At 34.3% G+C, this 13,404-nt stretch overlaps 2 long non-coding RNA genes across 2 annotated transcripts in view; one reads left to right on the top strand and one right to left on the bottom strand.

Moving 5' to 3' along the window:
- The window catches only part of LOC123526298 (uncharacterized), a 45,534-nt gene extending 40,575 nt beyond the window's left edge, over positions 1–4,959 (top strand). Inside the window, exons 6-8 of the long non-coding RNA XR_008366961.1 lie at positions 749–855; positions 2,395–2,504; positions 4,213–4,959. This is a non-coding gene — a long non-coding RNA (uncharacterized LOC123526298). The remainder of the gene's footprint in view (positions 1–748; positions 856–2,394; positions 2,505–4,212) is intronic.
- Positions 4,960–8,912: 3,953 nt separating this feature from the next.
- On the bottom strand, positions 8,913–12,498 carry LOC123524504 (uncharacterized). Its single transcript, XR_006681292.2, has 3 exons — positions 11,285–12,498; positions 9,874–9,976; positions 8,913–9,271 (listed from the first exon to the last, which is right to left on the bottom strand). It is a non-coding gene; the product is annotated as an uncharacterized LOC123524504 (long non-coding RNA).
- Between the last annotated feature and the right edge of the window lie 906 nt (positions 12,499–13,404).

Genomic DNA, 13,404 nt, shown 5'->3' with positions numbered 1-13,404 from the left:
AGAGAGGTGGAATCAAGGATTTTCAAGATTAATTTTGTCTCTGTACTAGGTCTTAATCTTCCAGCAATTGCTTATATCTGTTTAACTTGTTTGCAATATACACTGAGCAGAACTTCTTTCTTTTTTTAAGGACTTTCTAAAATATATTTTTCATTACCAGAATAGGCAAAATATGACAGAATTGTTTGTAAGCTATCTGAATTTTTATCCAATCTTGTCAGACATTTTTTTAAAATAATTTTTTTGTATTCAATCTAATTTCTTTAATAAGTGTTATAAAGTATGTGCCAAAAAGTTTAATGTACATGATAAGGCCTTCATGTAGCTTCTCCTGAAGAACAAGTTCACATGCACTTGCATAATTATAAAAATACTTATGACCAAGGGTTAAGTTTAGTTATACTCTCCTCTTGATTATAATTCTTTATACCAACACCTAGGTCAAATAGTTTAAAAGAAATGGTCAAAATTGGGACAATAGCATCTGTTCAGTAATTGAAAAGAATTTTCTTCAAAAAAAGCCAGTATCGCAGTAGATATTATTTAGACTTTTGTTTCATTATCTAATGGCCAGTTCCTAACCATCTCTATTTGCCAGTTTTGTGAAAATTGGTATTTTCTCTATTTAAATATAAAACTTTTGACAGTAGCTCTTGATATCAACTAGGTTTAAATATTAGATTTAATTAGGCCATGTTTCGTCCATTCTTTTGGCAGCTTTTTCTTTTCTTTTTATTTATAATTTTAGGATGAGAGTGGTTCTATTCCAATGGCTGTAAGCACGAAATCACGTGGCCTTGTGCTGGAGACATCATTCTATGAATCAATCAACCACAAGTATACCTCTAATTTAAAGTGAGTATTGTGTTACGGAACTTATTTAGACAGGGCTAGCTAAATCAGTTGTCCAACTTACAGACACATGGCTGTCACCTTATTTTACTGTATAACTTCTAAATGAACAAGTAGGAAACATTTCTTGGCAAAAAGGCTTGGGCAGCAAGCTAAATTGGCAAAATGTTCACTGGGGTCACAACCATAACTTGTCGTATGACACCAGTACTGGGTTTTCCAGGAAGTGGACTCGGGAGCGGTTCCAGTAAGCTTGAAGCTTCCATCACAAGCTAAATCAGATTGTAATAAAATAATTATGAAATATTAGTAGACCAGGAAATTTGATCAAATTTTAAGTGTTTTCAATCTGGTTCAGAGCTCTGAAAAAAGTGTTGTGTTCTTATCAATGATTCAAACATGGATTTTACCCGATTCCAAAATTTTTTAATATAAGAGGTAGATAACAATTGATATTTTGCTTTTAATAAGAACTACAACATTCCCTGGTTTGTCATCAATCACTTTAAGTTAACTTATAGACAGCCTACAGCAAGCGGTTTTGCCTTTGTGACCAGTGCAGACCAAGATCAGCCTGCTCATCCGTGCAGCAGGCTGATCATGGTCTGCACTGTTCGCTATTTAGTCAGTAAATTTTCAGTGAACATCCCTTTGAATAAGATTTGGTACTGCCCAAACTGAATGATGGACTAGTCCATTTTAGAAATTTAGCTGCTTAACGGTTAAGCACAGTATCAAAATGTAAAAGTAAAATCTTGAAGCATTGAGCACATCCAACATAACCAGAGCCTCACACCGTAAAACAGTTCATTTGCAAGTTAGACTGGATATATAACATGAAAGCTCACATAAATGAGCTATGCCAAGAGAAAACCAACATAGTACGTTTGTGTCCAGCATGGATCCAGACCAGACTGCACAGATCCATGAGGGTCGCAGATGCACTGTTTTCTCATGGTGCGGCTCAGATATTCATTTCATAGAGTTAGAATTGTATTTTAATTACATTTTATGAAATTTTGTGATTTTTCCCCTTTCATTATGAAAGTTATAATTCAAAAAGTGGACTATTGCTTTTGATCTAAACGTAATTTCTAAATTTACATTTGTGTTTGATAGATATTGATATAATCTTAATCAACAGGCAAGTTTTAAAACAGTATGTAGCTTCTAAGTTCATTTATTTTCAATCTATCATGGTTGCACAGCAAAAATAGGTAAAGGGAGGTAATATGAATGATACAAATTTGCATTTGTAGTGAATCTTGGCTAGATATATATTTGTTATTTGACAACATAAAAGAGTAATTCTTATATTCATGTGAAATATCTTCACTAAATTTATACACATGCTAAAATAACAATCCTGATTAAGCACCTAGGATAGGAAAATCAATTTTAAAAATACCTACAGTGAAATTTTGACATGTATTTAGCAGTCATTGAACACACACATAATAGTCATACCGGTAATAGTAAATGATCATTCGTTAAACTTTTAACCAACTCCATTACCTGTTTAGAATCTGATGTAAATTACAGCTCCTGAAAATCTCAATGGTTGTCACCTAGCAGACAGAATATGAGCCAGGAAGTTACCTCTGTAAAAGCCCAGATATTTCATAATATGTGGGAGTATCTTCATTCTTCAAGTGAGTATATGTAATTTATCTTTTTAACCCTTACCCTGCTAATTTGTATAATGATCTTGTCCATCTTTCAGTTTGGACAGTATCATTAACTGTCACAAGGGGTGCTAACAGAAAAGATACTGACTGAATGGCGAACAGTGCAGATCTGAATCAGACTGCACGTGTGCAGGCTGATCACGATCTACACTGGTTGCAAAGGCAGAATCAATCCTGTCTAGCATTTTAAGGGTTAATTGCATATATAGGAAATGATAGCTGCAATGCAATTGCATAAAATGAGTCATGCCAAGAGAAAACCAACATAGTGCATTTGCGAGCAGCATGGATCCAGACCAGCCTGCGCATCCGCACTGTCTGGTCTGCATCCATGCAGTTCGCTAACAGTTTCTTTAATTGCAACTATGGCTTTGAAAGTGAACAGCATGGATCCTGATCAGACTATGCGTATGTGCAGACTGGTCGCAAACGCACTATGTTGGTTTTCTCATGGCGCGGCTCATTAATAAGCTTTTAAACAAGCTTTAGTATATATAATCCAGCATATATTGGCTAACTACACAGAAATGCTTTAAAAAAAGCACATGTTATTCTGAATTATTCCTGTTTGAAGCACTCGTTTCAATGAATCTAGCACTATTTGTAACTACGGCTAGTGTCAAATTTCATAGAGGTGAAATAACATAATTATAACATTAACTTTGTGCATTTGTAAAGAGACCCAACAGTGAAAATGAAAATGAAAATCACAATTTGACACAAAAGATGTTGAATTCCATGTGATACATGGAGAGATCAGCACAATCAGATAGTAAAAATAACTTCTTGTAATTGCTAATTCCTATTAAATAGTTTTAAGGTGTATTCAGCCTGTCTTCTTGCATATTAACTTCAAATTTTAGATGTTAATCAAAAAGCTGTACTTAAAGGCGTACTCTAGAATTCCCTGTATACGAGATTGGCGAAAATTTTCCCAAAAATAGAATTTCTTCACTTTGGATATTGAAGGACAATCACCTAAGAAACAAAAATATGCAATAAAAATCATAGGTCATTGGTATTGAAAGAGTTATCTGTCCTTGAAAATATCATTCTTTGGAGCTTGTTCTGTGACAAGTTGTCAAGACCCATCCTCACATTTCCACTCGAATCCCAGATGCAAAGTATAGCTTCTTGTCAGTATAGAAACTTTACACTATAAATGTTCACTTAGCGCCATTGGGGGAGCGAAGACTTACAGATCACGGAGTTGTGAGGTCGATCCCTGGGCAGTACGTTTGTTCACTGTGATGATTTGATAAAAGACCTTGTGTCTGAAATCATCAGTCCTCCACCTCTGATTCATGTAGGGACATTAGCAGTTACTTGCGGAGAACAGGTTTGTACTGGTACAGAATCCAGGCACATTGGTTAGGTTAACTTAACTGCCCACCAATTTGCATAACTGAAAAACTGTGTTAAACCCACCCCCACCTCTCAAAGAAAAATAAAAAATGAAATGTTTCTTCAAGTAAAGAAGTATTTTGAGGGTATTGCTTACTCCAGTGATAGCTCTAGATAATGTCTTTACCGATGTCTTATTTCATTGTCAAGCAGAGTGTAAAGCAACCTCCTTTGTCTCCTCTATCAGCTGTTTTTCCCTTGCTGAGTAATATTGTTGCATTATTTCAGTTGCGTTTTAGCAAGATATTATCTGGGACCTGCTTTTCAGGGAGTCATCGATGATCAACTAGGTAGTAGGACACAGTTCTCTGATCAGATGGAACCACTTTACAAGCTGGAATTTAAACAGCTGAGACTACCATCAGGAAAATCCTTCATGGTAACACTAACCCAGAACATTGCTACTGAGTCTACCACACAGTAACACTGACCCAGACCATTTCTACCGAGTCTACCACACAGTAATGCTGACTAGGACTGTTACAACTGAGTAGTCCACACAGGAAAAATGCATAGTAATGCAGACTTAGGATGTTGCTACTGATTCTTCCATGCAATAACACTGACCCCGAAGTGTTGTTTTTCTTTCGTCTTGAAAATTCAGACACACAGCAGGAGTTACCTTTCAATAAGCACAATAAACTCTTTACTGTCTGTTAATGTTAACATTCCTGGATTTGCTGAACACTGGAAAGAAAGCTGAGATAAACATGCAGCTCACTGTATGTGACATTATTACAAAACTCATTCAAATGTGACAATGAAAGATAGACATTAAACTTCTTTTAAATAACATTTAAGTAATGCTTAAATGTGGTAGTGAAGACTCACTGAATGTGACATTAAGAGTTCAGATAACAGTGAAAGAAAGACAGTACTGTTGTACTAAATAGTAAAATTCAAATGTGACCATATAATATTACATTAAAATCATGTTTGAAAGTGACAGTAGGTACATTAAAATGGAGATAGTGTTTTGATTGTTAAGTATGAAATAATAAAGTGTAACTGATTGTTCCAGTGTACTTGTATCATTTGGTTGAAACAGTTACCTAAAGAAACAAACTAGGCCAACTGTTTTGATCATTTTGGAGTGGTTAGAAGTTTCGTACATTTCCCATAAGAGACCGTAGAAACCCTTTTAAGCTCACCTGAGCCAAAGGCTCACTGTGAGCTTTAGTGATCGCTCAGTGTCCCTCGTGTGTCATGTCTGTCAACATTTTCTAAAAGTATCTTCTTGAAAACCACTTGGCAGAATTACACCAAACTTCACAGGAATGATCCTTGGGTGGTCCCCTTTCAAAATTGTTCAAAGAATTGAATTCCATGCAGAACTCTGGTTGCCATGGCAACCGAAAGGAAAAACTTTAAAAATCTTCTTGTCCAAGACCACAGGGCCTAGGGCTTTCATATCTGGTGTGTAGCATCATCTAGTGGTCCTCTAGCAAAACTGTTCAAATTATCCCCCTAGGGTCAAATATGGCCCCGCCCCGGAGGTCCCAAGTTTTGCATAGACTTATATAGGAAAAAATGTTTTAAAATCTTCTTGTCTGAAACCACAACACTTCGACCTTTGATATTTGGTTTGTAGCATTGTCTTATGGTCCTCGACCAAAATTGTTCAAATTGTACCTCTGGGGTGAAAAGAGGCTCTACCCTGGGGGTCTCAAGTTTTATATAGACTTTTATAATACTGCAAATGAATTTCTCGAATTTTCATTGGTTAACATGCACGTTATATAAAACTGTATACCCCGTGAGCGAATTTCCCCTTCAGCAGGCCCCTCTCCACTGACGGTATATATGGAAAGTGAATATCGATTTTGATTGGCCGTTGTGCAAGGCCATTTTTCAGTTTACATTAGAAACAAGATGGCGGACATCTCTCGATTCGAAAATTACTTCAATGATTACCCTTCTTTGAGATGGTTTCATATCAGTCATTGAGTTATTCTATACATTTAATAAAGTTTATTTTCTGGAAAGATCGTCATTTTGTAGTTATTCATAGGAGACAAAGCAGTATGAGTTGGGTTTTTCTTGCCAATAATGGCAATATTCACCAGTTGATTTAAACAAGCACTTAATCTTGTGTACAACAGGAACTGAATGACTGGTCACTGAAGATAAGTCTGCTTAGTCTGTATAAACTAATTAAATAAACAAAATGATTTACTATCATTACAAATTCAAATACCGGTAACTAAATGGTATCACTTCATAAATTTATTTCTAATAATAACAATACAATACAGTACAGTACTGTACAGTAGCCTACTGCAGTAAGCAAATTTCATGACTGGAGTAAAAAAACATTGACAACAACATCTTTTTTAAAAAAATGAATATAACAGCAAAAATATTTTAAACAGGAGTTTTCTTTAAAAACAAATTTAAAATAAAAAATTCATTCAACAAAGAGCTGCCAAACCAGCACTTGCCACGAGGTGTAATCCAGTGCTTGGCGAAATGTTGTAAATTTGAAATAAATCAATAAAAAATAATAATTAATTTTACAGCAAGTTCTAACAACAGTAATCATCATTATCATTTACAACTGTGTCATAATGTAGCACACACGGAATGACTGCCATTTCCGTGTGATTATATGTAGTCAGTAGTCTAACTGATTTGACGCCATCCTAGGAAATACTGAGATAATTTTTCATATGGGCAATATCACCACTCGAAGGACCAAAATAGTTGAAGCAGTTTCCAATGAAATTTTCATCGCTGTCGACGCTTGTCGACAAATATCGTTAGGTAATTCAAGCATTGTTCCAACATAAATATCTGTATAGAATATTTCAACATGAAAATAAGCCAGGCACTGGATACACCAGTCTAAAATTGAGTTCCGGAATAAAAGTTCCTACCACCTCAACTCAAGAATTTTAGAATGATGTGTAATATTTGAAAAGTAAAGAAATTACAAAACGACAAATTTAACAGAAACTTGAAAACATCAATACCTGAATTACATACTCATATTTATACTCTTCCAAGTGGCACGAGCAAATGCGAATTACATACATCAACATTTTTCCATACAGTAAAACCCGTCTTAAACAGCCAGCCATGGGTGTTGGGAAAAGTGGCTGTTTACAGGAGGTGGCTGCTTAATGCAGGTAATTTATAGAATAAATGACCATTTTGGGAAATGATCAAGACACAGGCTGCTTAAGACAGGTTGGCTGCTAATTAGAGGTGACCGCTTAAGCAGGTTTTACAGTACTGGCATGCAATTTTCATATCGGGTACGTGACGTCATTTGTAACATCACTGTTTTGATCTCTTAATGTCAAAATTTTCAATTTTACTTTGGTTAAAGAACTTATTTCATCTACCAGAATAATTCTAAGATTATATCTTTGAGTCTGTGTATGTAATGAAAATTAGCTTTGCATCCAGAAATATGAATTTGTTCTTTCTCAGAATAATATTGCGCGAGTCTAGGATCTGCTGCAGAAATTATGCATATTTTCCGACAAAAATCAAATCCTAAAGTCAAAGCAATAAATATATTTTGTTGACAAGACTTAGTGTTAGTAATGACTTAGCAGGGCTTATGTCATATGACACAGTTGATTTGACAACAGGTACTGTCCTGTAAGTGACTTCATGAAATACATTTATTTATTATCCAAAATCTGACCGGCTGCAGCAATACCGAAGACAAGAGCTTTTAACATGGTGTAATTTATGTTACCATTATTGTCCTACTAGTCGTAATGTACGTTCGGTGTCAAGAGTTTATGTTGCATCTTTGCAAAAATGTTCCATTCCATATGACTGTGTGGAAGGTGCCATATTCTTGGTGTCAGAGTTTATATAGCGTCTTGGCAAAAATGTTCCATTCCATATGTGTGAAAGGTGCCATATTCTCGGTGTCGGAGTTTATGTAGCGTCTTGTCAAAAATGTTCCATTCCATATGTGTGAAAGGTGCCATATTTCTGTGAATAGGTTATTCTTTGGCAGTGATTGGCCAGCAGGTATCATCATCACTGGCTATACATACCTGCAATTAAATATAAAAAGAATTTTTTATTTCAAAGACCACACAAAGTTTATTTTTCCAAAATTACTTTTTAATGCGACTGAAGTGCATAGATATTCTATAAAATTAATCAAATTTCAGAGGTATTGGCATCAAACTTTACATTATTCTGAACCGTGTATTTGTCAAATTTTCTCCACATACATGTAACATTAACCTGCTAAATTTCTATAATAAGGAGTGCTTACCAAAAAGATACTGACTGAATGGCCAACAGTGCAGATCATGATCAGACTGCATGGATGTGCAGGCTGATCATGATCTACACTAGTCGCAAAGGCAGAATCAGTCGTGTCAGCATGAAAAGGGTTAAAACAACAACATCACAAATGGAACGCTTTTAATCAATGACAGAAATTTATGAGCAGCACCATTTTTACACAAATATTGGTTAGATGAACGTATCACATTATTATCTAAATTAATTTTAATTATAGCAAAATATCTTAACAGAACAATACATAAGTCATCAATGAATTTGTTATCGGTCGGTTAAAAAAGTCCTATAGGTCAGGCTTAGTGTCCGGTTACTGGACATCTAGAACACAGCCCGTCTCTAGATTTGCCATGAAATTCTATGGAAATCCATGGAAAATATTCCATAGAGTATTCGGACTGCCAATTTACATAATCTTTTTATGAAAAAAAAAATACGAAAAAAAAATCTGTGGAGTTCCATGGATTTCAATGGAATGCCACAGGGTTCTGTGGAAATCCATGGCTTTCCATGGAAATCCACGGCTTTCCGTGGTACACCACAGATGACCGCAGAAACCAGCGAAATTCCATGGCAATCCATGGAGTATTCGGACGGCTTGCCATGGCAAATAACTGTGGAAATCCGTGGAAATACCATGGAAACATGTTGGTGACAGAACTGGACTGAAATGAAAATCAGAAACCATTATGCATGTCACATTTTAATTTATAATTTCATAATAGTCTGTAGTATAACAAAACTGCTTATGAATTTTGACATTTCTTCACTAGGTGACAGAAAATAGAACAAACAAAATGGAGCTAAAATGTCACCAGTTTCTATACAGATCCACTGTCATTGTAGTATATCAATGTTTTCCACTGTTTGTTATAATTCAGTATTGTCAGTAAAAGATTATACCATCACTTTCAACTAAATGTAACTATTGGTTGAGAAATTTTCTGTCACTGTTCGCCACCATCAGTGTAAAATACCATGTAGTTTTCATTAACCGCCACAATGCCATCATTTGCCATCACTGCATTAATCTGTTGCCTCACTGCATTAACCTGTTGAAATAATAAACCAGTAGATATTAAACCAATTAAACCATAAAAGCAGTTACTTCATTAGTTTTGTCCTTAATTTCAAAATTTAAAATGGTATTCAAAGTAGTGCATCTTTATCAAACAGGCAACACTGCAGATTTAAGCAAGTAATAACATTACTTATTATATTTTCAAGAAAATGTATTTTTCAATTTGATTTCAAATGTTGGTAGAATAAGGTTCCAAAAAAGCAAAAAAAGGCATGCAGACAGATATTCAATGTTTTTGGGTAGTGATCAGTAGGTTCAACTTATGCATTGCTATTATTGTATAAATGGTGACCTAATTTAAATTCTACCAGTTACCTGCACTAACACCGAAAGTTGTGTTGAATGCCAAGTGATAACTTAATTTGGTACTTTTTTAATCATTCAATAAAATATTGGTCTGGACTTGATAAGATAAAAGGGAGATAATTATAAAACCTGTCGTGGGTTCTGCTTGAAATTATAAAGTTGATCCATTCAGTCGTGTTCGGGAAAATTGTCAGTTGCCCACTTTCAATCAAACATAGAACAATGGTACTATGTACATGTATTTATAATACTATAGTAATTACTTACATGTCTTTGAATTGTTGGATGGAGCCTTTGAACACAATACATTGGGTCACTAAACTGAATTATCTCCATTCATTCATTCATACTGTATGCTGTTTATATACTCCTGAAAAACAGATATAGTTTAAAACCTAGATGTCCATAAAAAAAATTTTGTTTATTATTTATTAGGTATGTCAATGACCTGAAATTAAAACTTAGTATAATACATCATGATGAATAAATGGGGCCAAAAATATCTTATCAGCAGCTTATTCCAGATGTGGCAAATTGAGGGTTACATATTAATCAGCATAAATACCTGCACATTTAACAAAATTTCTAACTTAGTTACCCTTGGATAAGATTATATAAAAAATTTGTTTTTGAATTTTGGCACACATTTAAAACATACAAATTTGTAATACAATTTAAGTGTATAATATTAACTTTTTATTTTATTTAATTTCATGGAAAGTTTGATATTACATTAACAAAAACATCTTTTTATGAAATAATCTCCCTGAACATCATAAATATATAATTATGTACTAGTATTCTGTAAGACTCCTCTAAAATGAACACGTACATCTGTACATTATAACCAATTTTCGTTTACTTGTACATTCCAGTTTATATAGTGTTCAAAAGAGTAAATGTTAGACATAGATTTTCATTTTAGTAGGCTCTTTAATAATTTAATGTTGGAGCCAAGGGACTAGACATCAACTTCACTGAAAGATTCTATCTTTTTTTGTAAATTTAAAAATCATATTAATATTGAAAACAACTAGGAAGTTGAATATATCAGAATTCAAAAGAAAAAGTAATAGTACCTAAATAACAAATATCTGCTTAATATGTGTATTATTGCTAAATTTTCGAAACAGTGGTGAACACTTTCAATAAAGAGCATAATCATCGATTAATAACAAGTAAATAATCCATAAACATTTCTTTCTACTAAAAACATAATTCTCATTACCTTAACATAAATGTGTGCAACACCAATAAAATTTAATAACAGGTTAAAAACACATAACTATAATTCTCTGAATTTACTTTGTAAACAGTGGTCAGCTGACTGGTAGCATTGTTTACCCTGTAATACAGCAGTGCCACCTGTGGAGATAACTCTTCTGGCTTAAATTTTATTGACCCCATTGAATAATTTCATTTAAAAAGTATCCAATTTTCCTTTTAGTAAATTAAAAGCATTATAAACTAGAAATTGCAGCTGCTTAATAGAACTTTGCAAAACAAAAGCTGTTAAATAAATGAACAAAAATATATATGAAGCAAAATCATTTGTTGCATAACACAATGAAATCTAAGCCACCTGCTTCCAGTTTGAATCCATTTACTAGTTTTGTTACATTGCTATAGGTATTCTACATTGCTGTTGGAAAATCATGAATAAATTTTATGAACTCACCTTGTGTATTCTTTTAGTTATTGTTAACTTCCAAGCTGCATGTAAACACAGTAAAATAACTCCATCCTGCTCTCAAACAAAGAACTTCCTGTGTAGATTTGAAATTTAGATATTCTTGGGCAAATGTGTCATTTACAGTCAGCTATTGGAGGATACATCTGGGATGTTAAAAATATTTTTGTACCACAGGTTGATTTTATTCCACTTACATACTCACTATTTTTGAAGTTTACCCTGATATTAAACAGAAAAAAAGTTCAGGATTACTTTTTGAGGTACAATTACAGCCCCCAGAAGTAGTTCACAGACTTTATTTTCATTGGTTGATCTCTGGTTATGAGTTTCTAAATATAAAGCAGACAAGATCTTATGATGCAGTCTTGGATAATCTCCTGTTGTGAGACAAGCAACAGGTACACTACAGAAGATTAAAAGAACCAAATAATTTATTACTTGATTAACTAAGAATCCCTTGGCCAGGTAACTTTTAATGAATGTTGGTGTAAAGAATTGTAATATTTAGTGCTGTTCTTTTTTGGTGTTATCCTAGCAGAAAAAGTCATGATATTTCAATATTTTTTTAAAGATTAGTTCAAAATGAATCTATCTGCAAGGTGAGTTTATATGAAAAGTTACATTACAATAAATGTTTTACAGTAAAACCTGCTTTAGCAGTCACCTCTATTAAGCAGCCAACCTGTCTTAGGCAGCCAGTGTCTCATTTCCCAAAATGGTTATTCATGCTATCAATTACCTGCATTAAGCAGCCATCTGCCATAAGCAGCCACTTTTCCTACTGCCTTGGCTGGCTTCTTAAGACAGGTTTTACTGTAATTCCATTAGTTGTTTTATCGATCTAATTAAGTTAGTTGTAGTTATTGGTCATAAAACATACTAATCCATTAAAATATTCTATGTTCACAAGAAATACCTCCAAAAAAATTCTAAGACCACAGTTTCCATCATTTTCTATCACAAAAATTTTCTAAGTTATTTTCTATGCTATTTTCCATCCCAAAATTTTACTAAGTCCAACTTTCCATGGCAAAAGCTCCTGTTTCCATGGAAATTGATCAATATTTCAGCTGTAATCCGTGGAAATCCATGGCAAACTTACTGTTCCATTCACTGTCCATGGAAAATTTCATTATTCCATGGATTTCCAGGCTTTTTGCCATGGAACTCCATGGAATTCCATGGCAAAAGCCTTATTACCATGGCAAATCTAGAGACGGGAGGTTAAACTTCCTGTTAACGGATGGCTGGACATTAACACTGCTCATTATTTATAGTTGGGTGTTATTATTTAAATATTAGCTATGAATAGCTAAGTTTATATTCAGTTGTTAGCTATGAATTATTGCTAAGTTATTATTCAGGTGTAATCATTTAAATATTAGCTGTGAATAGCTATTGAACCACTCTTTGAAAAGGAATATTTTAAAACATCTGCCATATTCTGAAATACCTACATTTCTCTTATGATTCCTGGATTCTGTTCCTGAAGTGACTTCTAGTGCAATGCAGCCACAGCATGTTGAATAACATCATCTGATTGCACTTAGATGACCTGACATGTAACATTTGATTTTTCCTAGATTTCCACCTTATATGAACATCCAAAGAGCTACTTCTTTGGTACAGCTTGACATAATATTGAGCCGTGCCATGGGAAAACCAACATAGTGGCTTTGCGACCAGCATGGATCCAGACCAGCCTGCGCATCCGCGCAGTCTGGTCAGGATCCATGCTGTTCGCTAACAGTTTCTCCAATTCCAGTAGGCTTTAAAAGCGAACAGCATGGAGCCTGACCAGACTGCGCGGATGCGCAGGCTGGTCTGGATCCATGCTGGTCGCAAACCCACTATGTTGGTTTTTTCATGGCATGGCTCATATTCACTCTACTTCCGTGTTCATGCTAAAAGTACACGTGACCCGAGGCTGAACAGCTAAGATAGAAGGTTAAACGAATAAGCAAGCTTTACTTCAGTTCTCCTTTACTATAATCCAAGTTCTTACTTGAGAAACTCGAAACAAGCTGTAAATTTCATTAAAACAATTATAATTCCATTTGTAAATCCAATTTCTTCCGCAACCAAAAAAAACTTGATTGAGGCAC

The sequence above is a fragment of the Mercenaria mercenaria genome, chromosome 14 (genome assembly GCF_021730395.1).
Source record: "Mercenaria mercenaria strain notata chromosome 14, MADL_Memer_1, whole genome shotgun sequence".
In the NCBI taxonomy this organism is placed as follows: Eukaryota; Metazoa; Mollusca; class Bivalvia; order Venerida; family Veneridae; genus Mercenaria; species Mercenaria mercenaria.
The sequence above is the reverse complement of the archived record's forward strand: the minus strand, read 5'-3'. Positions and strand labels throughout refer to the sequence as shown.